General features: G+C 40.0%; 1 long non-coding RNA gene across 2 annotated transcripts in view; it reads left to right on the forward strand.

The window, feature by feature from the left end:
• The window catches only part of LOC132541201 (uncharacterized), a 42,758-nt gene that overhangs the window by 12,731 nt on the left and 4,153 nt on the right, over window positions 1–25,874 (forward strand). The window contains exon 3 of one of the 2 annotated variants that reach the window (XR_009552372.1): window positions 677–1,309. The exons of the other annotated variant lie outside the window; for it this stretch is intronic. This is a non-coding gene — a long non-coding RNA (uncharacterized LOC132541201). Of the gene's footprint in view, window positions 1–676; window positions 1,310–25,874 lie in introns of those variants that run through there. 2 annotated transcript variants of the gene reach the window in all.

Raw genomic sequence — 25,874 nt, forward strand, 5'->3', positions numbered from 1 at the left:
ACTGCATCATCTGGGGCCCTGGTCAGGGAATACTGGGATTACACACAGACATGATGGGCCTAGACCTCTAACAGATCCCTCTCTCCACTGTCACTGGTCATCTCCAACAGGAACAACATAATCGACCCTTTTGTGGGCCCGTATAGGACCTTGCCCTCAATGTAGATCAACAGTGTCAGGGACTTTTCCATTCTCCGAAGGGAGATTGATAACATATTCTGCCTACCACCTGAGGAAGATGGGTCCTCAAATTAGTGAAACCTGGAATGTTCCTAGCGGTGACCACAGAATTCAAGTTCAGACCTACAGGGATGCAGAGGTTACATAGGCTCCTATGGGGAATATGGGTCCTAGATCAAACTGATGGGGTGTACAGTTAACAATATTTATATACTTACCTCATATTTGGGAGCTACTCTCTTCCTTGATCCAGCTTCCTAGTCCTTTTCTAACTGTGGCACCATCTCCCCAGATAATAACCTGGGTCCACCTACATATTAGCTGTCAGACTCAGGCAAAAACTAGTAATGTCATGGGACCCTTGGAATATATCTAAAATAGGCCTACTAACTTTTTCTAAAACAGAGACCCCCAAATCTTCATCTGCAGTATTCTTGCCTTTAGGTTCATGGTTAGTCAACAATCTTTTCAGCTTTATATGTTAACTCCTTTTCAGCCACCAGGTTCCAGATGCTACCATGATGGCAACCTGACTTCCCTGGGCAGATGACCCCACCAGTGTGTCCTGGAGCCCCACCTCCCCAGAGCCCTGCCCCTCTAGGGAAAGAGAGACAGTCTGAGAGTATGGATTGACCTGTCAATGCCCATGTTCAGTGGGGAAACAATTACAGAAGCCAGACCTTCCACCTCTGCACCCCATAAGGACCCTGGGTCCATACTCTCAGAGGGATAAGGAACAGGGAAGCTATCAGCAGAGGGGATGGGTTACAGAGTTCTGGTGGTGGGAATTGTGTGGAGTTGTACCCCTCTTATCCTATAGCCTTGTCAATATTCCCATATTATAAATAAAATTTAAAAAAGAAATAAAAACAAGATACTGATTCATTTCTCAAAAAAAGATATAGCTAAATGATATATTTAATCTTTTTTAATACTACAGTCTACAATAAAATGAAAAAAAAAACCCTTTAACTTATATGATATAGAAAATCAGAGGTGGCCGGGCGGTAGAGCACTGGATTAAGTGCACATAGTGTTAAGTGCAAGGACCCACCTGAAGATCTGGGTTTGAGACCTCGGCTCCCATGCAAGGGGGTTTGTTTGGGTTGCTTCACAAGTAGTAAAGCAGGTTTGTGTCTTCTTGCTCCCTTTCTTCCCCTCCCCTGTCAATTTTTCTCTGTCCTGTCCAATAAATTGAAAAAAAAAAAAGGCTGTCAGGAGCACTGGTTTCATAGTGCCACACCAAGCCTCAGTGGTAACCCTGGGGAGGAAAAAAAAAAAAAAAGAAAATCATATATTTTCAGTGCTTGACATTTCCACACAGGTATGATTAAATTCACATTAGTTTTTCAAGGATATCAAATGTACTTTTAATGGATGTATTATTGTTGTTTTGTCTGACTTCCTATTGACATATGGCAAGTATAAAAAAGATGTTTTTTAAAAAATATTTATTTACTTATTTCCTTTTTTTGCTCTTGTTGTTTTATTGTTGTAGTTATTATTGCTGTTGTTGGGTAGGACAGAGAAAAATGGAGAGAGGAGGGGAAGACAGAGAGGGGGAGAGAAAGACAGACACCTGCAGACCTGCTTCACTGCTTGCGAAGTGACTCCCCTGCAGGTGGGGAGCCGGGGGCTTGAACCAGGATTCTTACATCGGCCCTTGCGCTTTGCACCACCTACACTTAACCCGACTCCCAAAAATGATGTTTATATGTGTGAAAGGAATTATAATGAAATCATTGATAAGTCAAGAAAAAAATTTGGAAGCAATTTTTAACTTTTTATTAGAAGATCTTGAACACACAAGCAAGGATTTGATTAAAAGTACACAGATTTCCCTTTATGGTTGTTTAAAATATACTTTTAAAAATATGTAAATAGATGTTAGACTATACTTGTTGATCTCATAGCTCGGTTAAACACAGCTTTGATTAAAGAAATATTTTAGGTTCTAACTTAAATATAAAGGTAGTTTTAAGCATTCCCAGTGGCTAACAAATATAGTGATTATCATTCCCACAGTGGGATTCAAATTTTCTCCTCTGAATTTTTTCCATGTGTTATTTCTGCGATCCTCACCTTTCTTGTTAAGGACTCAATAATGGGTTAGGTTAATTAGAGATAGGTTACCTTACCTTGTATTAATCATCTTTCTGTCAGAATAAATTAACCTTTTTAGCTATTATTTTCTGGAATTCCCAGCCTCTGTAGACATTGTTCTTGAGGCGTTAGATTGCCTCATAAAAACTTAAACTCATTTGAATTTGGAAATGCCCATTACTGATAGTTATTAACTTAATACTCCTAGAGATTTACTTAGAAATTATTGAAGAGAAGTCAAATTCAAATATCTTACAGGCTTTGCTTCTTCTTAGCTCTGTGATCTAGGGAAATTCACTTAACATATTTGAGTTCATTCCTTCACTTCTGGAATAGAGATACTTACATAACTCAACTGTGGAAAGCAAATGAGATGACCCCTACAGTGGATTCTGAAATGCACTGCTGAAATGAATGTCAGGACTGTTAGCTTTAATTGAAATGTGGTCAAGTTGGAAGACTTCACTTTTTCCATTTTTGATATTAATTAATACATGATATACTAGAGTCCTTTTTCCTAGCTCCACTATATCTTTGGCACAGGAAAAAATAAAAGGCAAGATACTGTGTGAGGTGATGTTTTGACCACTTGTTAGACCCCAGGAGCAAAGGTATTAGTCTGTCAGAGAGCAGAGATCCTAGGGCTGGCCATAGTGGAGAATGGCAATACTCTGGGACAAACAAGTGGGAAAAAACAGCACACGTTGGAAAAAGCCTACTCACAATATGAATATAAGTTCACCTGCTTTAAAAAGGAAAACTATCGTGGTGAATTTCATGAGCGTCTAGTTGGGAGATATTAAAACATTTGTTAATCAGAAAGACAGGGAATTCTATCAGAACTAGATTACTTTTAGGCAGGGTTTATCTTTTCTTATCTTATATTTAAGCCCCAAATCCTTGCTTTGATTACTTAAATGTTTCTGCACATCTGGGCAGATTCTTTTTTTTTTTTTTTCTTTCCTTTTCTTTTCTTTCTTCTTCTTCCTATTTATTTATTTATTTCACTTGAAACTCTGATTTATGACTATTTATGGTGTTCTCGGAGCCAAACCTGGAACTTCTCATATGCAGGCCTATTTATTACCACTGTGTTATCTTCCTGTCCCTTGTTCCTCTTTTGGTCTATTTAGAGATTGATCCTGACTAGTTCAGCAGCAGATAAAAGGGACAGTGATTCAAGCATCTAAGGACCCATCAAAATGAAGAGCAGGTGTAGAGCAAAGTGTTATGTATGTGGATGGAGGGGTGCCCTTAGTGAGGAGATGCTTACCGGACAAGGTGAGAGAAAACCCATTCATCAGTTTCCCTTGAGTATAGACTTATGTATTTAGAAAAAAAAATGTTGATAAACTACTTGGAAAATTTCCAGATTAACTCTCCTGCCTCCTCCAAGAAGAAATTTGTCTTACATGTAACATTTGTTGCTTTTTTGGGGGGCTGCTGCTGCTGGTGGTGGTGTACCTGGTTGAGTGAGTATACATGTTACAATGCACAAGGACCAAGGTTCAAGCCCTCAAGCTTGGTATGCTTCACTTCAGACTGTGTCTAGAGAGTCAGGCATGGAATGTCAACCTTTCACACTCATTACTCAGGTTAGACCTTTCCTTTCATAGGATTCTCTAATTCCATTCCAGGTAGTTCACTTCCTAACAAAGCCACAAAACCTAGATACAGACCAGGTCCCATGAGATAGGGCATATGTTCACAAGTATCCATGAATTAGGGCAAAATATATACCTGAAAGCAAAAGTACACAATAGTCTATAGTGAGTCAGTATAAAGTTCATAATGAAACAGTTTCTACTTAGACTTAGATACCCTCCTCACCTATTTCCTATTATATTTCCCTCACTCCCAAGCTAACCTTAGCAAAGCAAGTACTGTAAAAGTTGAATAAGTTCAAGAGACTGGCATACTTTAATGATGACTATCAAGCCACCCCATCATCTGGGGGCCCTAATTGGGGAGTCCTGAAATTCCCAAAAAGACGTGATGGGTCTAGATCTTGAATAAATCTCTCTTCATTGTTACTGGCCATCTCTATGAGGAACAACAAAACAGACACCTTTGTGGGCCCTCATAGGACCTTGCCCTCAACTTGGATCAAGAATGGTAGAGAATGTTCCATCCTCCGAAGGGAGGCTAGACAACATACTCTATGCTACACATGAGGAAGATGGGTCCTAATATTGGGGCAGCTTGGAAAATTCCTACTCATGACCACAGAATATAAGCTTGGATCTACAGGGATGCAAAGGTCACATAGGCTCATAAGCTGAATATGGGCCCCAGATCACATCAAATGGATGGGGTTTACAGTCAACAATATTTATACCCCTTTCCCATATTAGGGAGCTACTCTCTTCCCTGATCCAGCTTTCTGGTCCTTTTCCCAGCCATGATATCATCTCCCCAGACAATAACTTGGATCCGCATACATATCAGATTTCAGGCTCAGGGAAAAAAAATCTAGTATAGCCACAGGCCCTTTGGAATGTAACTAAAATATGCCTACTAGCTATCTACAAAACAGAGATCTCCCCCGAACCCCAACTCTTCATCTGCACTATTCCAGCCTTTAGGTTCAAAATTAGTCAACAACTTGTTTGGCTTTATATATTAACTCTCTTTTTAGCCACCAGGTTCCAGATGCTAGCATGATGCCAACCAGGCCTCCCTGGACAGACAACCCCACCAATGTGTCCTGGAGCTCTGATTCTCCAGAACTCTGCCCCATTAGGGAAAGAGAGAGACAGGCTGGGAGCATGGATCGACCTGTCAATGCCCGGGTGCATCTGGGTGACAAGTCTAGCAGATGGAGACTTGTCTCAGGTGGCCTCCCCCAGGGCTCTGTTCTGGCTCCTACACTATTTAATATTTACATCAATGACCTCCCAGAAACTTCTTCAAGGAAGTTCATCTACGCCGATGACATCTGCTGTGCAACTCAGGCATCCAAGTTCGACATCCTCGAGGAAACACTCACGAAAGACATGTCTCTGATATCTGATTACTGTAAAAAATGGCGACTAATCCCTAGCACTGCAAAAACGGTATCATCTGTTTTTACACCATGCCTCGGCCTAGCGTGAGCTTAATGTGCAGCTTGGCGATACGAGAATCCAGCATGAAGCCCAGCCAGTCTATCTTGGTGTTACTCTCGATCGCACCCTGTCATTTCACGAACATCTCATAAAAACTGAAGCAAAGGTGGGCCCGAGGAATAACATCATTGCAACACTGGCCAGCTCCTCATGGGGCGCGAGCGCTTCCACACTCCGATCATCATCTCTGGCATTATGCTATTCCACTGCAGAATACTGTGCCCCAGTATGGTTCCGTAGCCCCCATGTCCACTTGGTCGATTCCAAATTATATTCCTCCATGAGGATAATTTCTGGCACCATCCGTTCCACCCCGGTTCCATGGCTGCCAGTTCTTAGCAACATCGCCCCGCCTCGTCGGGATGCGGCATCATCTAAGTTCATTTCCCACGTCTACGCTTGACCCCACCTGCCAATATACGCGGATATCTTCGCCCACCCTGTCCAATGTTTGACGTCTTGTCACCCAATCTGGTCCCCTATGCCTACACTGAACTTCTCTGTTCCAGTCTCTTGGAAACAGAGTTGGCAGTCAGCTGAGGTAAAGAACAAACACCTCATCACAGACCCCTGCAAGCGTCAACCCGGCTTTGACCTAGCACGTTATGATCGGGCCCTCCTCAATCGCTATCGAACAGGCCATGGCAGGTGCGCCGCTATGTTCCATCGCTGGGGAGCCAGAGACGACCCGAACTGCCCCTGCGGCTCCAGACAGACTATGACCCACATAGTCAACGACTGCCAGCTCTCCAGATTCAAAGGAGGTCTCGAAACTTTACATCAGGCTCAACCTGACGCTGTTGACTGGCTACAGAAGAAGGGCAAACGCTAGAAGAAGAAGTGGAGAAGCAATTGCAGAAGCCAGACCTTTCACCTTCTGGAATATGGTCCACAATGACCTTGTGTCTATACTCCCAGAGGGATAAAGAATAGGAAAGCTATCAGGGGAGGGGATGCGATATGGAGATCTGGTGGTGGGAATTGTGTGGAATTGTACCCCTCTTATCCTATGGTTTTGTCAGTGTTTCCTTTTTATAAGTAAAATTTAAATAAAGGGGGGTCAGTCGGGGGCCAGGTGGTGGCACACCTGGTTAAATGCATATGCTACAATGCGCAAGGGCACAGGTTTGAGCCCGTGGTCCCCACCTGCAGGGGAATGCTTCATGAGTGGTAAAGCAGGGCTGCAGGTGTCTTTGTCTCCTTTTCTTTCCTGCCTCCCCTCTCAATTTCTGGCTGTCTCTATCCTATAAATAAATAAATATGGATATGGATTTTATTTTCCAATTCTGCTTTTCTAAACATAAATTTAGCATGCTACACACATTTTCATGCACTTTAATTTTAAAACTTCTACTATATGTTCTTGATATCATTCCTATCACTACAGAGGACTTTCTTAGTATCTCTTTGGCCTATTTTGTCTATATGACATAATTATTATTATTTGAATGTTTTATTTATTTATCAATGAGAAATAAGGAAAGGGGGCTGGATGGTGGTGCACCAGGTTAATCTCACATAGTAGGAAGCACAAGGATCCTGTTTCAAGCCCCTGGCTCTCCACCTGCAGAGGGGTTGCTTCACAAGTGGTGAAATAGTTCTACAGGTGTCTATCTTTCTCTTTCCCTCTCTATCTTCCCCTTTTTAATATTGTAGGTATTATTTTTTGTTAAAAATGTGTTAGTTTGAATTTTTCTTTTTTATATAATTCAGGTTATACACCTTGGCAGGAATATGACAGAAGAGACATTGTGTTCTCATTGTAACTTGTCAGATGGTACGTCATTTTGATTTATTATATTACTGATAATGTTCATCAGATTATGTGATTAAGTTGGTGATAGCATCCCATCAATTAACCTGGTCCTTCTGTAATTCAAGTATTTTTGGTAGAGTATTTTTAATTATGCAACTATCTTTTTTGGTATTCAAATGTGACAATTAGCTTCCTTCAGTAATATTGTGGGTTTCAGTTATAGTTAGTGAATCATGATTCACTACTTTCATGATTTATTTTGATTGCCAATTTGTAATAAATTTGGTCAGTAATAGTTCCTTCAAGTTGACCCCTTTGTTGTTTATACTTCTATCACTTTGTCAGCTCCTACTTGCTTTCGGATCCAAAGTGCTGTCTGTATTTCATTGGATACATGCATGACAGAATGGAAAGAAATGTCAGATGTGTACATCCCAAGGGATAGAGTCATGTCTCCTTAGAAGAAATAAGTCAGTTTTGTGTTTTAGAACCTGGATCAGCTCACCAATGTGATCAGGAACCTCACCTTACCAGAATCTTCCCTCACTAGGGAAAGATAGAAACAGGCTTGGGGTATAGATCAACATGATAATGTCCATATCTAGTGGAGAAGCAATTACAGAAACCAGACCTTCCAGCTTTTGCACCCCGTAAAGAATTATAGACCATACTTTCAGAAAGGGATAAAAAATAGTGAAGCTTCCAATAGAGGGGATGGGACAGGGAGCTGTAGAGGTGGTAACGGTATGGAATTCTACCCCTCTTATCTTACAGTCTTGTTAGCCATTATTAAATAGCTAATAAAATATTTTAAGAAAAGAATCTAGGTCAGATATACAAACTAAATAGTAGGACCATCCCTAAAAACAGCTATATGGACCTCTTGTTAATTACCCATGGGTCATTGCTCAGATCCAGACTTGTTCAGTACTGCATTTCTTGTTCTTTTTATTTTTTTTATTATCTTTATTTATTTAATAGACAGGCAGAAATTGAAAGGAAGGGGGAGATGGAGAGGGAGAGAGACAGAGAGATACCTGCAGACCTCTTCACCACTTGTGAAGCTTTCCTTATGCATGTGGGAACTGGCGGCTTGAACCTGGGTCTTTACACTTTGTAATACGTGCACTCAACCAGGTGTGCTGTCACCCGCCCTTCTGAAATACTGCTTTTCAACTTCACTTATAACAAAAGCATCAAAAACAGTTTCGCAAATAACCAATAAAAATGGTCTTAAACATTTAAGAAAATTTACTTTCAATTTTTAGGACATCATTCTCGCAGATTAGGTAATATTAAGTTCTATCTTACAGGTTCTTAGCAATTAAAAACTTGCTTAGCGTCATATGTCACATAGCTAGTACGATAATGAAAAGCAATGATTCCAAAGTCTATCCCTCTTCATGGTTACCCAAGGTCAATTTCAGTCCTGTTATTTTGGGGAAGGTGTTTTTCAGAGGCAGCTTTACGAGAAGGTAATGTTGGACCATATGAGTCAGTGTTCTCTTGACCATGAACCTTCTACTCAAACTTAGTAAGTAGCCTGGGAGTAGGCTGGGATTATGGATCGACCAGTCAACGCCCATGTTCAGTGGGGAAGCAATTACAGAAGCCAGACCTTCCACCTTCTGCTTCTCACAATGACCCTGGGTCCATGCTCCCAGAGGGTTAAAGAATAGGAAAGCTATCAGGGGAGGGGATGGAATACGGAGGTCTGGTGGTGGGAATTGTGTGGAGTTGTACCCCTCTTATCCTATGGTTTTGTTAATGTCTTTTTAAAAAAAAATACATAAAAAAAATTTTAAAAAGTATCCTGTCATACTGGCCTGTTTCTTTTCATCACAGTGAAAATTAAACTAAAAATGTAAACTAATTTTAATTCACCTTGATAGATTGAGATGCTATTGTCTAGTATCCTGAATCTAGGGTAGGTTAGGTGGTTCTATACTTGTAATAAAATTATCTGTGTAATGTATAAAAACATACTTCACTGTAAGTATGGCAGCCACCGGCTACTCCTATAAGTGTGTGTATTTAAACTTTTAAAATATTTATTTATTCCCTTTTGTTGTTTTTTTATTGTTCTAGTTATTATTGTTGTTGTTGATGTCGTGGTTGTTGGATAGGACAGAAATGGAGGAAGGAGGGAAGACAGAGAGGAGGAGGGAAAGACAGACACCTGCAGACCTGCTTCACCGCTCCTGAAGCAACAACCCTGGAGCTTGAACCCTGATCCTTCCGCCAGTCCTTGCACTTTGCACCACTGCGCTTAACCTGCTGCGCTACCGCCTGACTCCTGTATTTAAAATTTTTCAATTATATTTATTATTTATTAGATAGAGACATCTAGAAATTGATAGGTGGGGGGGGGGAACGAAAGGGTGAGAGTCAGAGAGACACCTGAAGCAGGGCTACACCACTTTCGAAGCTTTTCCCCCTGCAGGTGGAAACCAGCAGCTTGAACTTAGATCCTTGCGCATTCTAACATGTGTGCTCAACCACGTGTGCCACCACCTGGCCCCGTGTGTCTTTTCATTATGTTTCCCTATGAAATCACAGGTAAATTCAACCAATTACCTCAGCAAAGTTCTGATCAGAAGGCAGACATGTAAACGGATTTATCTGGATTATCTTGGAGGACCGATGGAATGTCTGGCTTCTGTAATTGCTTCCCTGCTGAACATGGGCGTTCCCTGGGTCCATACTCCCAGAGGGATAAAGAATAAGCAAGCTCTCAGGGAGGGGATGGGATACGGAGTTCTGGTGGTGGGAATTGTGTGGAGTTGTACCCCTCTTATCCTATGGTTTTTGTCAGTGTTTCCTTTTTATAAATAAAATATTTTTAAAAAAGATCATCATTTGGGGTGGGAATGTGCCTCAGTTGATTAGAATGCATTCACCAATTTCTTTGGTGAAATCCTTAGCAGCACATATGAGCAAGCAGTGTTCTGGTCTCTATCTCACAATAAATAGATAACTAAATCAAAATAAATAAATTTATTTTACATATCATCATATAACTGAAAAGACAAATTATCTCTTACTGAGAGTCAAATAAAATAAAATATTGTTATATTAGTTGCATCATTATTATCATCACCACCACCACCACTAAGGAAAGATGATGAATAGAATAAATAAGTTACTTTATGTATAATGAAAAAGAAAATTCTGGGACCAGGTGGTGGTGCACCTGGTTGAGCACATATATCACAGTGCACAAGGAACCAGGTTCAAGCCCTGGGTACCCACCTGCAGGGGGCAAGTCTCACAGGTGATGAAGCAGGGCTGCAGGTGTCTCTTTATCTCTTCCTTCCTCTCAATTTCTGACTGTCTCTATCCAATGAATAAATAAAGATAAAAATTTTTTTTTAAAAAGGACAAAGAAAATTCTTTGTGAATGTCATTTGCCTCTTATTTGTGACTGGAACTAAACTTGAGATGTCATAATCTTACCTGTTGTCATGTAGACACACTGCTTAGAATGATGTATTAAAATGGGCTGAGAAGTCTCATCGTATCTCAGAAGCAGAGAATGAGATCAGTTAGTGATGTCTGCGTTGGGAAGGGGCGATCAGATTGGAAGCATTCATTTTCTCTGGGGCTACACTGGCCCCCAAGTCATTGCCAAATCTCCACCTGGAACTCACTCTGCTTCTTTTCCCTTAGTTGCAGATCCTTTCATGACACCAACCTGACTTCCTAGGCAGATGACCTCACCAATGTGTCTTGGAACCCCACCTACCGCAAACCCTGTCCCACTAGGCAAAGATAGAAATAGGCTGGGATATGGATTGACCTGTCAATACCCATGTTCGGTGGAGAAGCAATTAGAGAAGCCAGACTTTCTACCTTCTGCATCCCATAAAGAATTTTGATTTGTACCTCCAGAGGATAAAGAATAGGGAAGCTTCCAATGGAGGGGAGGGGCGGGATATGGCATTCTGATGGTGGGAATTGTATGGAATTGTACTTCTCTTATACCACAAGCTTGTCAATCATTATTAAATCACTAATCAGAATTATTTTTAAAAATCTGCAGAATTTAATGAAAATGAGCTCAAAGTCTAGAAATGTTAGCTACCTAAGTTTATTTAGGTGTAGAGAAAAGCAGTTTAAATTAGAGACCACCACCCCAATTTCTACATTATGTTAGTAAGAGAGAGTTCAATCTGGAGAAATGGAAATCAAGACTTTATGAGTAGTCGGGCGGTAGTGCAGTGGGTTAAACGCACGTGGTGTGAAGTGCAAAGAGCGGCATAAGGATACTGATTCGAGCCCCCGGCTCCCCACCTGCCAGAACTCCTACCTTCTGTACCTCAATGTGTTCTGGAGCTCCGCTTTCCCAGAGCCCTTCCCCACTAGGGAAAGACAGGTATAGATCGACCTGTCAATGCCCCTGTTCAGCAGGGAAGCAATTACAGAAGCCAGACTTTCCACCTCTGTACCCCATAATGACCCTGGGTCCATACTCTCAGAGTGATAAAGAACAGGGAAGCTATCAGGGGAGGGGATGGGATACAGAGTTATGGGTGTGGGCATTGTGTAAATGTACCTTTCTTATCCTATAGTCTTGTCAATATTTCCATTTTATAAATAAAAATTAAAAAAGAAAAATGTCTAATCTGAGTGGATATTTATTTCTTATATTACTAAATTTGAAATATAGCTACATTACCTCGTCCCAGTTGAATCTGCAGTACCTTTTCTCATATGCATTTTCAGGAGTACAAGGGCCCTCACACACCATTCCTGCTCCTTGCATACATTCAAGATATCCCACAGACAAATCAACACCCCTTTCTTCTCTAGCTGATTTCGTAGGTGAACAAGAAGACCTCTACCACATAAGAGCTTTGTTTTTAGGAATTAATCCATCCCAGAGTAAAGTTCAGCCTAACCTAACGAAAACCTGCCCCTGCTGAATCCTAATCAACTGAAAGTCCTCAGTAGAGATAAGGAAAACAAGGCAGGGGTAGATCACATATTGGTTATGCAAAGAGACTCTTATGCCTGGGGCACAAAGTCCCAGGTTCAATCCCCTACACCACCATAAGCCAGAGCTGAGCAGTAGCGTTTTGATATCTTCCCCTCTCTCTGCACCTTGCTCTCTCTAAAAGTGTTGACTAAGATTTGTTCTAGGAGGTGACTCAGCAGTAATGTGCATACATTAAAATTAAAAATAGAGAATGAGAGGATACTTGCAAGGAAAACAGACCACCAGATGTTTCTCCCATAATAGGATGGCAGTTGGTCTGCTTCTCTGTCTGATAGAGAATTTAACTCTTGATCCTGGAGGACACCCCTACACAGCATTTCTCGTTGTTCTCTGCCTACTATTTTGTGTATTGTTAATGTTCAAAAGGTTGAGAAAGGATTTTTCCAAGGTGAGGAGAGCAGGTTTTTCTACTATGCGGCATCTTGGTATGTGGAACTTAGGTCCATATAGGTCCTGTAGAGCTCAGGAAAAACTGTTACCATTATGTAAGAATGCAGGTTACATAAGTTGCTGGGGGCCTTCCTGCTGGTCACAGAGTTCTTATGTCCCATATTTAGAGAATTCCAGGGTAACACAGTGCTGTAAGCAAGTTAGTGTTTATTGAAAAGAAAGTAAAGATAAGAATGGCGGCATGTCCAGCAGAGGTTTCCTTTCCTTTCCTTTCCTTTCCTTTCCTTTCCTTTCCTTTCCTTTCCTTTCCTTTCCTTTCCTTTCCTTTCCTTTTCTTTTCTTTTCTCTTCTTTTCTTTATTGGGGCTGGGGGGGGGATTAAAGGTTTACAGTTTACAATAAAATACAGTAGCTTGCACATATGAAACATTTCTCTGTTTTCCACATACCAGTCTAACCCTTCTAGGTCCTCCTCCAGTAAAGTATTTCAAATGAGGTTTAATTTTTTTTTCAATAGTAATTGAAAGTGAGAGTACATGGAAAATTTGTGTAAAAAGATAATGGGCAGAAGGGAGCTGCAGTGATCCCTCTAGACAAGGGACTTTAGTGTGACTCTTCTTTCATCTGCGTTTTTAAAGTCTGACTGGATAGTATAACTGAATAGGTTTTATTTTATTTTATTTTATTTTATTTATTGCTGCCAGGGTTATAGCTGGGGTTTGGTGCTCACAGGATAAATCTACTGCTCCTGGTGACCATTTTTCCCTGTTATTTTATTGAGAGAGAGAAAATCGAGAGGGGATAGGGTGATAAGGAGGGAGAGAGAAAGAGAAAGGCATTCCTGCTTTACAACTCATGAAGCTTCCCCCTTGCTGCTGGGGGACAGGGGCTTGAACCCAGGTCCTTGTGCATGGTAAGGTGTGCTCTCTACCAGGTGTACCACCTGTCGTACCAGCTTACTTGGCATTCTTGGACTGGGGTTGCCATGATTCTCAGGTATTCAGTCTATCATCAGTTGAGCCTGTCAGTTTGGTATGGCTAGCAGCAAAGGATTTTCCACTATTAGTTTCAGGGTTAGGTTCTTTCAGTTACTGTTGCTGCTCTGTTTATTTAATTTAATTTTTATTTTATGTATAAAAAGGAAACACTGACAAAACCATAGGATAAGAGGGGTAGAACACCACACAATACCCACCGTGACCACAACTCTGTATCCCATCCCCTCCCTTGATAGCTTTCCTATTCTTTATCCCTCTGGGAGTACGGACCCAGGGTCATTGTGGGATCTTTTAGAGAGCGTGTGTGGTAGGATCTGCTGCCATCTATCTGGAGAAATTGTGAGACGTACCCATACAGCTGGGCTGACAATGTTAGTAACTTTCCTATCTACTTTTGCAGCTTAGTTCAATGTCTCTAGATCTTAATATCTGGATCGTAAACATCAATTTAGGGATATATCTAAAAATAACCATTTTTAATTTTTTAATATTTTATTTAATTTATTCCCTTTTGTTGCCCTTGTTGTTTTATTGTTGTAGTTATTATTGTTGTTGTTACTGATGTCGTTGTTTTTGGATAGGACAGAGAGAAATGGAGAGAAGAGGGGAAGACAGAGAGAGGGAGAGAAAGAAAGACACCTGCAGACCTGCTTCACACCTGCAGGTGGGGAGCCAGGGCCTCCAACTGGGATCCTACAAACCAGGATCCTACACTACCACCTGGCTTCCAAGGCCTTTTTTAAAAAAAAAAAAAAAAAAAAAACATGTCTTTATTTATTTATTGGATAGAAACAGCTAGAAATCAAGAAGTAAGAGAGAAATAGGGAGAGAGAAAGAGGTGCCTGTACACTAAATTCACTGCTCCTGGTGGCCATCTTTTCCCTTTCTGTTTTTTATAGATAAGACAGAGAGAAATAGTGAGGAGAAGGTTAGATAGAAAGGGAGAGAGAAAAAGAGTTGTAGATCTGCTTCACCACTAGTGAGCTCCCTACCCCCCCCCCCCCCCCCCCCCGCAGGTGGGAAACGGGCTCAAACCAGAGTCCTTGGGCATAGTATTATGCCTCCAAAAATACATTTTAAAACTTAATTAGAGATAAAATATTTTACCCATAGGAAAACAAAGTATTGTTTTATTTTAAGGAAAACACTGTGATCTAGTTCAAAACTACTTGAACATAAAAATTGAATTTTTCCTCATGCCTGAGGCTCCAAAGACCAAGGTTCAATTCCCCACACCACCATAAGCCAGAGCTGAGCAGTGCTGTGGTAAAAAAAAAAAAAAAAAGTTTTTTTTTTTTAATTGAATTTACTAGTAACACTTGATAAAAAACTTGTAGTCTAAGTAGTAACTTCTTTCTCTAGAGTTATACAAGCATAAATAACTAACCATTGAGTGCCTAGTTAGCATCTTTTTCATTGTTGAATGAGTCACAAAGAAAGTAAAAAAAAAAAATGCAAGTGAGATTAGTATAAATAAGATTAGCTTGCTGTATTCCCCTGAGACTAGCTGAAGGTTTGAGTGACAGCTCTCCATCAGGGGATGTTGAAATACTTTTATTTCTTTTTGCCAAGATATCACTTTGTTAGATTGCATTTTTCAAGATCTGTGTCATATTTTAAGGCATCAGATTTTGAATAGCAGTTTGTTAAAAAGTCATTAAAATGAAAACTTTGAGGGTGGGTGGGTCTGGAATGAGAAACAGGCTTTATTCTTAAAGTTTTATTTTTTCCTCTACAATGCCTTTCCTTTTCTGTTTACACCCTAACTTAGGTCTCTATGTCTTTCTGCGTTCCTACAGGCCATTCTGGAATTTTTCTAGACTCCCTTCCCCCCTCCATTTTCCAGTTTTATTCAGAGATGTACAGGAGCTTTTGGTTGCTGACAAATAAAATTACTGTTTTAATTGTTTGCTAGGCTATGCTTTTTTATTAATCTAAATTTGAACTTTTCCTTTTCAGGCCAGCTATTTATAAAAGTTGGCTTACAATAAGTTTTACCACTCCAGTGTAAAACAATAAAACTATAGCTTATGTGGTCAGAGTTGAATAAGTCAAACCTCTTTAAATTTTAAAAGTTGAAAGGACTTTTTTTCTTTTTTAATGATAAAATGTTCCTTCTTAATAAAATGATGGTAGCAGTAATTTAACAAGGGCCTTATTTGGGTAAAGTGTATGGCGACAACTTATGGTTTCTTTCTTCCCAACTCCAGACCTTTCTCCTTTCTTCCACATTCACAGTGCATATTTTCTTTAAACCTTTTGCAAGTCTAGGAAACTTATTGATTTTAGTGATTTTGCATAATTCATACTGGACAGTCCTGTTTTCCCCTATGTCATTTTTTCCCCCTTAGCCATTCATGTCTCAAATTTCCTACTGCTAATTCGATATAAATTCTATTCTTCCCGTAAGGCTCAGATTAACTCTCCTTCAGTTAACCTTTATTTAACACCTTGTGTCTCTTCATTAAAGGGAATATGTGTCAAAGCTTCTGGCATTGGTTATTATTAGAATTTTTTAATATGTCTTTTCTCTCCAGCTAGTTGTAACGCTTATAAAAGAAATACCTTTTTGAATTTCCTTAAAGACAAGGGAAATTGGCAAGGCCATACAAATTTGTACAAAATCTCTTATGGCATCCCCAATTTATGTTATATGTGATTATAATGATTTACTATTTGGAATTTATGGCTTTTCACTTCATTTTTAGCTTTCCAGCTTTTCTGGTTATTAAGTATATCCATGTGAATAGTTCTGGCCAATGAGATCTAACTAAGTGTAATGTGATATTTCCAGGTGGAAAATTTTAGAGCAAGCATGAATTTACTACCTTTTCCCCCTAGGCCATAGAGACGAGAAATATTTCAGTTGATGACTAGTCCATAGCTTGGGTCCTGGAGTGAGCAGGATGTCAATGAAATACATTTTTAGGGTAAGGGGTAGATAGCATAATGGTCATGCAAAGAGACTTTCATGCCTGAGGCTCCAAAGTCCCAGGTTCAATCGCCTGCACCACTGTAAACCAGAGCTGAACAATGCTCTGGCAAAAATAAGAAAAAAAAAAAAAAGCTTTGTAAATAATTCAACATTTATTACTTAATTCACAGAGATTTTGGAAGGTGTAGGCTTTAACAATATAACCTAATTTATTGATACAAGCACAAACCTCATTAGAAAAATGCAATTTTAATTTTTCCTAGTTATGATTTCTAATTTAATTCACTTGAATTTTCTCTAGTTATGATTTCAAATTTTCTCTAGTTATGATTTCTAATTTAATTCACTTGAAAATTAAAAAATCACTTAGATGAAATGTTGAAAGTCTTGGGGTCAAATGACTTGAAATGTCAGTGACGGGTAGGATGACCACACTAGTGAGAGATCCCTCCAATGCTGCAGATGTCAGGGATAGTTATGTCAGCAACCATAATACATATTGACTGGGGAAACTGCACAAGGGTTAAGATCTCAGCAGTGAGCAAAGATTCTGATCTCAAGGGCAGCACCTCTGCCTCAGAGGAGGGCCCGGGATAACTGTAGCAGCCACAGAGGTAGATGAGTTTCCTACTCTCCAACTGTGGAAAAAACTAAAACATATAAGACAAAAACAAACAAAAAACAACAACAACAGAAACCAAAAGCAACAAAACCTGACAGAATCAACAAAACAGAACAAAAAGAAGAGAAAAAAAATCATAAGGAGAAAGAAAATAAGCAGACAAACCAAAAAACACAGACATGTAAAAGGAGATAGGATAGACAAGCCTGGAAACACATGCATGAAACCATAGAACAAGGAGTAGGGCAACAGAGCTGGGGGTTAAGCACACGTGGCACAAAGCGCAAGGACCTGTGAAAGGATCCTGGTTCAAGCCCCCAGCTCCCCACCTGCAGGGGAATCGCTTCACAGGGGGTGAAGCAGGTCTGCAGGTGTTTTTATCTCCCTTCTCTCTGTCTTCCCCTCCTCTCTCAATTTCTCTCTGTCCTATCCAACAACTACATCAATAACAACCATATCATCTACAACAATAAAACGACAAGGGCAACAAAAAGGAATAAATAAATATTAGAAAAAAAACCCAACAGAACAAAAGGCAAAAAGAAAAAAAATTCACACAGAGAGAAGGAAGTAATCAGACAAATAAAAAAAAAAAACAGACATGAAGAAGAGACAAAGCTGCAAAGACATACAAAAAGAAACAGAAAAACAATAAAAAAAATTCAGAGAGAGAGAGAGGAAATAAGACAAACTTAAGAACACATGGTGGGCGAAAGACAGCCCTGAGACTTCATACACAAAGCAACAGAATTAAAAAAAAAAATAAAGAAAAATAACAACAATACAAAACAAACCACCAGAGGGATGGGATAGGTCTCTGTCTTAAGTTCTGTGGCAAGAGGTAGGTGCTGCAACCCTAAGTGTAGCAAACCTCAGCAGTGGGACGCCAGTCTTTCTGCCCTTTACAAGAGCTACAAGCAGGTATGGGCATAGTCTGTAGAAGAGGCGAGGCCTGATTAGTGATGACTCCACACTCACCAGCATTCCTTGGAAAGAAATGGAATTAAAGACAACAGTGAGATACCCTTTCACTCCTCTGAGAATGTCATCAATCAGAAAAGGTAACAGCAACAAACGCTGCAGAGGTTGTGGGGACAAAGGAACTCTCCTGCACTGCTGATGGGAATGTCAGTTGTTCCAACCCCTGTGGAGAGCTGTCTGGAGAACTCTCAGAGGGCTAGAAATGGACCTACGCTATGATCCTGCAATTCCTCTCCTGGGGATATATCCTAAGGAACCAAACACATCCATCCAAAAAGATCTGTGTACACCATGTTTATAGCAGCACAGGTGTCCAACAACAGATGAGTGACTGAGTAAGTTGTATATATACAAATAGAGTACTACTCAGCTATTAAAAATGAATTCACCTTCTTCATCTCATCTTGGGTGGAACTTGAATGAATCATGTTGAGCTAGAAAGAGAAGAAAGAATATGGGATGATCTCACTCATAGACAGAAGTTGAAAAATAAGAACAGAAGGGAAAACACAAAACAGAACTTGGACTAGAGTTGGTATACTGCACCAATGTAAAAGGGGTGGGGGTTCAGGTCCTAGAAGACAGAGGAGGACCTTCTGGGATTTGCATGGTTGTGTGGAAAACTGACAATTGTTACACATGTATAAGCTATTGTATTTTATTTTACTGTTGACTGTAAACCTTTAATTCCCCAATAAAGAAATTAAAAGAAGGAGAAGGATAAGAGAAGGAGGAGGAGGAGAGGGAGAGGGAGGGGAGAAGGAGGAGGAAGAGAAGGAGAAAGAGAAGGAGAAGGAGGAGGAAGAGAAGGAGAGGGAGAGGGAGAAGAGAAGGAGGAGAAAGAGAAGGAGAAGGAGGAGGAAGAGAAGGAGAAAGAGAAGGAGAAGGAGAAGGAGAAGGAGAAGGAGAAGGAGAAGGAGGAGGGTTAGACCCATAGTTATAGGAGGGGTGGGTAACTGTGGTGGTTGCTTTTTCTGAAGTTGAGGGTGCCTCCTAAACTTGGGCAAAGGAAATTGATCAGGATATATAGCCACCTGGTAAAAAACAGAAAAGAATAAAACAAAACAAGAACAAAACAAAACAAAACCCCAAACACCCTGGTTCCAGTTTTGCAAGGCAGAGCATCCCCAATGTGCCCACAACCTGTCTCTCCCAGCTGCCACCTGAGTGGGTAAGGGTCCCACTCACTTACCTGCCATGCAGCGAGGGGGTGACAGATTTCTTTTCACCCAGGAAAACCAGATTGTGCACCTGTAAATTTGGGTACACAAGCAAGTGTCGGGGGTGGGGAGGATTTCTTCATTTGCTGTAGACCATCTCCAGGCTTTGTCTCTGCCCATCTCACTCTTCCTGCAAACTTGTTTGTTCCCTGTTCTGGTTGCCGCTGGTGTGGAAAGTGCTGACTGTCTCTGCTCCTTGTCTCTGTTGGGTCTCAGTATCCCGTATGTTCTGTTTCTGGACTCAGTGCTGCAACTTTTGCTGGAGTCCCTCCATATCCCCATGCAAGTCAGAAACTTTATGCCATGTGGTGCAAACCTGATTGTTTACCTACTAGGATAAAATATTCATAGGTGTGGGTCTTTTCTATTAAAAATTTGATTATATCTGGTCAGTACTCTCCAGCCTGTAGAGTTCATGTTGAGAAATCAGTGGATAATCCTATAGAATTTCCTTTGCAGTTGACGTGGATTTTCTGTAGCATCTTTCTGAATCATCTCTGCCTTTGATCTTTACCATTTTAACTATGTCTTGCTAAATAAAACTTTGAACTTATTTTTCTTGAGGATCATTGAGCTTCCTGAATCTTTTTTTTTGCCTTCAGGGTTATTGCTGGGGCTCAGTACTTGCACCATGAATCCACTGCTCCTGGAGGCCACCCCCCTTTTATTGCCCTTGTTGTTGTAGCCTTGTTGTGGTTATTGTTGTTGTTGATGTTGTTCACTGTTAGATAGGACAGAGAGAAATGGAGAGAGGAAGGGAAGACAGAGAGGGGGAGAGAAAGATAGACACCTGCAGACCTGCTTCACCACTTGTGAAGCGACTTCCCTGCAGGTGGGGAGCTGGGGGCTGGAACCAGGATTCTTAACACCTGTCCTTGTGCTTTGCGGCGCGACGTGCGCTTAACCGGCTGCACTACCGCCGGACCCCTGAGCGTCCTGAATCTTGAGAAGTCTATCTCCTTCAATTTCAGGGAATTCTTGGCTAATATTTCTTCAGATATGAGCTCTATCTTTTCTCCTTTGTGTACATCAATAATTCAAATGTTGTTCTTCTTGGTGTTGTCTCATACTCATATTATCAACTGTTTTTTTTTCTTAATTTTTAAAATATTTACTTATATTTATTTTCCCCTTTTTGTTGCCCTTTTTTTTTATTGTTGTAGTTACTATTGTTGATGTCGTTGTTGTTGGATAGGACAGAGAGAAATGGAGAGAGGAGGGGAAGACAGAGGGGGAGAGAAAGACAGACACCTGCAGACGTGCCTCACCGCCTGTGAAGCGACTCCCCTGCAGGTGGGGAGCCGGGGCCTGGATCCTTATGCCTGTCCTTTCCACCAGGTGTGCTTAACCTGCTGTGCTACCACCTGACTACCTATCAACTGTTTTAATACTTGTTTCACTTTGCTTTTTTTTTCCCCAAGATTCAACCACTTCATCCTTCACTCTTCTGATCAGTGTAACAATTTTTATTTTTTTATTTTTATATTGTTATTGAGTTAATACTTATTGACAAGACCACAGGATAAGAGGGGTACAATTCTGCACAATTCCCCCCAGCAGAGTTATACATCCCATCCTCTCCACTAGAAGCTTGTCTATTCTTTATCCCTTTGGGAGTATGGGCCCAGGATTATTATGGGGTACAGAAGGTGGAAGGTCTGGCTTCTGTAATTTTTTAATACAATTTCCCCTCTCTCTCTTTGCAATCCTCCACATAGATCTTCACAATTTGCTCATCATGCTCAACATTGTAGTTTTGAAGCCCTTAGAAACAGGTTAGCTCTGTTTGATCTCCCTTCCCCAACCCCAATCTGCCATCTTGATCCCTCATTGTGTGCTTCCTTCTGTTTTCCTCTTGTGTTTGATCCTCTGTTAATACCAGGACTAGCAGTCTGTATTTAAGCTAGTTTGGGTGCAATAACTAAGGATCCATAGACACAAATGCCTCGGCTGAGTCTACATTGTAAAGGTCCCATCAATTTAGACATGCTTACAACAAGTTGGTGGAGGTGGGAGGACCCTGACTGTCTACACCAGTGAAATGCTTCTCTGTAGCTCCACTTCTAGAGTCCTATTGCAGTTTACCAAGTGATTTATAGCTCCCCAGTCTTTCTCTCCCCACCCCCCAACACTGTTTTAAAGGTATAGGCACAGAGTTGTAATAGAAGCAGAACCTGGTTTGGTGCTGGACCAGATGGGTAGTGGTAAAGGTGGTTGGACATGGAGGCAGCAGCAACAAGGGCTGCTGGCAGTGAAGGTGTAGGAGAAATAGCAAGAATTAAATTGCACCCCTGTTGGTGGCCATAGAGGCAGCAGTGACAGAGTTTAAGACCTGGACCAATGACAATAGCAGGGGAAGCAGTGAGCTTGACAAGGCCAGAATTCCAGCAACAAGGACACAGTGAGAATGTGGAAGAGTACTGTGGAACTTTACCTTTTGAAGGTAACGTCACTGTGGCCTTGTTGCTGGAGTTCTGGCCTTTTTTTCTTTTGTTATTAGTTTATCTGAACTCTAAACTTGTTTGTATGCTTATTTATTTATTTTTTTAGAAAGAACTTATTTATTTATTCGTGAGAAGATAAGCTGAGAGACAGAAAGAACCAGACATCACTCTGGTACATGTGTTGATGGGGATTGAACTCGGTTCCTCATAGTTGACAACCCAATGCTTTATTCACTGTACCACTTCCCAGAGCACTCTATGCTTATTTTTCTATGTATGTTATAGTTTTTGTTGTGATGGTGAGGATGGAAGAAAACAGAACCCTCGGGGAGTCGGGTGGTAACGCAGCGGGTTAAGTGCAGGTGGCACAAAGCGCAAGAACCCGCGTAAGGATCCTGGTTCTAGCCCCTGACTCCCCACCTGCAAGGAAGACTTCACAGGCGGTGAAGCAGGTCTGCAGGTGTCTATCTTTCTCTCCCACTCTGTCTTCTCCTCCCCTCTCCATTTCTTTCTGCCCTATCCAACAATGACAACATCAATAACAACAATAATAACTACAACTATAAAAAACAAGAGCAACAAAAAGGAAATAAATAAATATTAAAAAAAAAGAAAGAAAACAGAACCGAGTGTGGCACCTGCCATCTTAGGCAGAAGTCCAAACCTGTCTGAGAGAAATAAGCCAGAAGGAGAAGAATAAATACTGGATGTTCTCATTCATGGGTGGGCTATCAGAAACAAAGCAATGGGCAATAAAGGATGAATCCTCAATGGACTGTAGTCTATCATATCAAACATGGGGAAAGGGAGCAACATTAAAGGAAATTGGGTACTTAACTCCCCATGGTGGAACAAGATAATGGTATGATTGAGTTTGAAATACGCTTATACACTTATTTTTTGGCAAATGTGGAAATGTACTCTTCCAACAACAGTCCTTTAAATAGACATTTTCCCAATAAAGTTAGAGTTGGAGAAAAAAAAAGAACGAAATGGTAAAATCTCATTTACTACGTCCTGAATGGAAGTTGAAAGAAACATAAATTAATCATTTAAAAACTATAATATGACCATTGGTTGTCCATATTATAGGAAGTTCAAACCTGAATAATTTCTATGAAATGAATAGTGAAAATTCAACAACTCATAGTATCATCCAGTAATATGTAGAACAAATTTTAAAGTACACATTAAAATATTAAAATTAACCATTAGAAAATTATTTTAAAAATGAAGGTAAGACTTTTTTTTTTAAAACAAAAAATAACTGTAGTCTCAAGACTAGAATTTATGTCTCATTAATACTTTATGCTATAAACAATATTCCTGAGAAATCCTGTTTGTATCAGTTTCTGTAATGTTATTTTGGATTTAATGTAATTAAGATTTGAGTTAGCAGTAATTTTATTTAATGTTTTGTCTTCATTTATGGTCTACATATAATGAAAAGAAACTTCACTGAAGTTACGTAGTAAAGATCTGTCAGTGGAAATATTTTAGTTAGATTAAATGATGAAAGTAAGTATCTGGTAGGACCATCTGAAGGACTCTTACTCTGTAAGAAAGATTTTCTCCTAATTCCTCAAGATGACTGAGCATAAAAGTACAAAAATAAGTAAGGAGATGACTAAATTTCCTTTTCTAACATGGTATACTTTTGTATGTTTTTCTATGCAAAAATGTTTCATGGATTTTCCAACAATCCAATAACTTCAACTGTGATTTTTATTTATTTTTTAGTCTGTTACAAAAATTGTTGGGAGCTTGGCTCCATCTGCTGGCCAAACACAAGATTTTCAAGTTCTTTTTTAAAGAAATGCTATTTTCTAATAACCACCATTAAGAGAATAAGTGAAAGTATCTCAAATATTAATATTAATTTAAAAAACTTGAGCACATAAACTGAAGACATGTTTTGGTATAGTACAATGGGGACTATAGTTATAGAACAGGATTTCATACTTGAGTGAGCTCTTTTATATTTGTTTTAATTTTGTTAATGTAATGATTGCAATGGATCATTTATTAAGATATGTTAAAAAAAGCTTTATATAATTTCAGTCTTCTTTCTTTCCACCTCTCTTTAGTGTGCATTCACTAATTCATTTAGGAGACATTTAGGAAATGATGTATCACTCTTAGATAATCTCATTTTCTCTTACATTTTGCAGTATCATGTATTGGGTAAATATCTCCCCCAAAGTGTTTCTTGCCTCAAAACATCTCCTCTAAGGCTGACAAGATAACTCACTTGCTTACTGTGCCTGCTTCCTCATGTGTATGTGATCCAGTTTTAAAGCTAATCTCCACTGTATTAGAGGAAAGTTCAGTGTTATTTAGTCTTTCTCTCCTTCTGTCTCTGTCTCACATCTCCTATATGAGAAGGTTGACCCAGAGGAGTGAAGTCCTAGCAATTGCAAAAAAAAGCAAAACAAAACCACACACACACACACACACACACACACACACACACACACACACACACACACACACACACACCCTCTCTTTCGAACTCTAGACTCATACATCTAAATGTCTTTATTTATTTTAATTTTAAGGCTGTTTTCATGACTGAGGGCTTCACTGCTTTAAGCTTGTATACATTTTTTTTTTTTCAGATAGAGACAGAAACAAAGACACAGAGAGAGAGGAAATGATAACACAACAGTGAAGATTCTTCTAGTTCAATGGGCTCGAGCCCAGGTCTTGCACATGACAACAGGTACATTTATTAGGTGAATTATTTTGCCAGTCTTTCAGTGTCTTTTTAACACATCTTTGTGGTGGTCAGTACAAACAAAATTCTGGACTTTAGTATTTGTGTTTCCTATGGTCTTTGATTTCTTTGTAAATTTTATAGTCATCCACTTTACAAAATCTGAAAATTCAGAAGTGTTTTTGACTGTTTTTAAACATTTGTGTTCTAACCCCACATTTTATGGACTCTAGGAGACCTGTCAACTGTTGCCATCTTTCCAGTCATGTCCATCTTGCCTCAGTTCAGTTAGTCACAAGAAATGAGGCAATTTTGAGAAGATCAAAGTTCTTTTTTAAAAAAAAATATTCACTTTATTATACTAGTGATTTAATAATGATTGACAAGATTATGGGAAAAGAGGAGTACAATTCCATACAATTCCCACCACCAGAGTTCCATATCCCATCCCCTCCATTGGAAGCTTTCCTATTCATTGTCCTTCTGGGAGTACGGACTAAATATTTTTATGAGGTGCAGAAGATGGGAAGTCTGGCTTCTGTAATTGATTTTCTGCTGGACATGGGTGTTGGCAGGTGGATCCATACCCCCAGCCTGTTTATATCTTTCCCTATTGGGGCAGGGCTCTGGGGAGGTGAGGTTCCAGGACGCATTGGTGAGGTTATCTGCCCAGGGAAGTCAGGTTGGCATCATGGTAGCATCTGCAACTTGGTGGCAGTTGAGACACCACCTACAGTCTGCCTCACCAACAAAAAGATGGCTGAAGGGAGGAGAGGACTCCCATAAGACCCACCAAATGCAACTGTGAGTCTCCATCTTCACTGCCCTCAGAATCTGGAGCAGCCGGGTGGGGGGAGAACCCGTGCTGACACCAGCGGACAGAGAACCAACGAGGAAACTCCATCAAAGTTCTTTTGTTACAATTCATCCTAAATGAAACCTCTCAAAAAACAAGCAAAACTAAAATATTTAGGCTGTGCATTCAGGATACTTAGTCAAAGGCATAGCATTTTGTTAATGTTACAAACACGTTTCTATTTTTATCTAAATATATATTTAAATATTATTTACTTATTAGGTAGAGACATAGGGAAATTGAGAGGAGAAGAGAGGTAGACACTGGCAGCACTATTTCACTGCTTATGAAATAGCTTTCTCCCTCACGTGAAGACTAAGGGCTTGAACCTGGTCCTTGCACATGATAGCATGTGCCCCCAATAGGTGTGCTATCACCTGGCCCCTTAGCTAAATGTTTTTATATGTACCAGGGATTTGTCTTTAGCCTCTTCTGTTTCTCTCACAGTTCTCTTTGGATTAAAGCCTCCTAGATTTAATCTTTTAGTCCAGAGACTTCTTTTAAATTTGGCTAACTTTATTATTTAATAATGATCAGCAAGATTGTGATATAAGAAGGGTACAATTCC

This window comes from Erinaceus europaeus, chromosome 11, assembly GCF_950295315.1.
Source record: "Erinaceus europaeus chromosome 11, mEriEur2.1, whole genome shotgun sequence".
NCBI lineage: Eukaryota > Metazoa > Chordata > Mammalia > Eulipotyphla > Erinaceidae > Erinaceus > Erinaceus europaeus.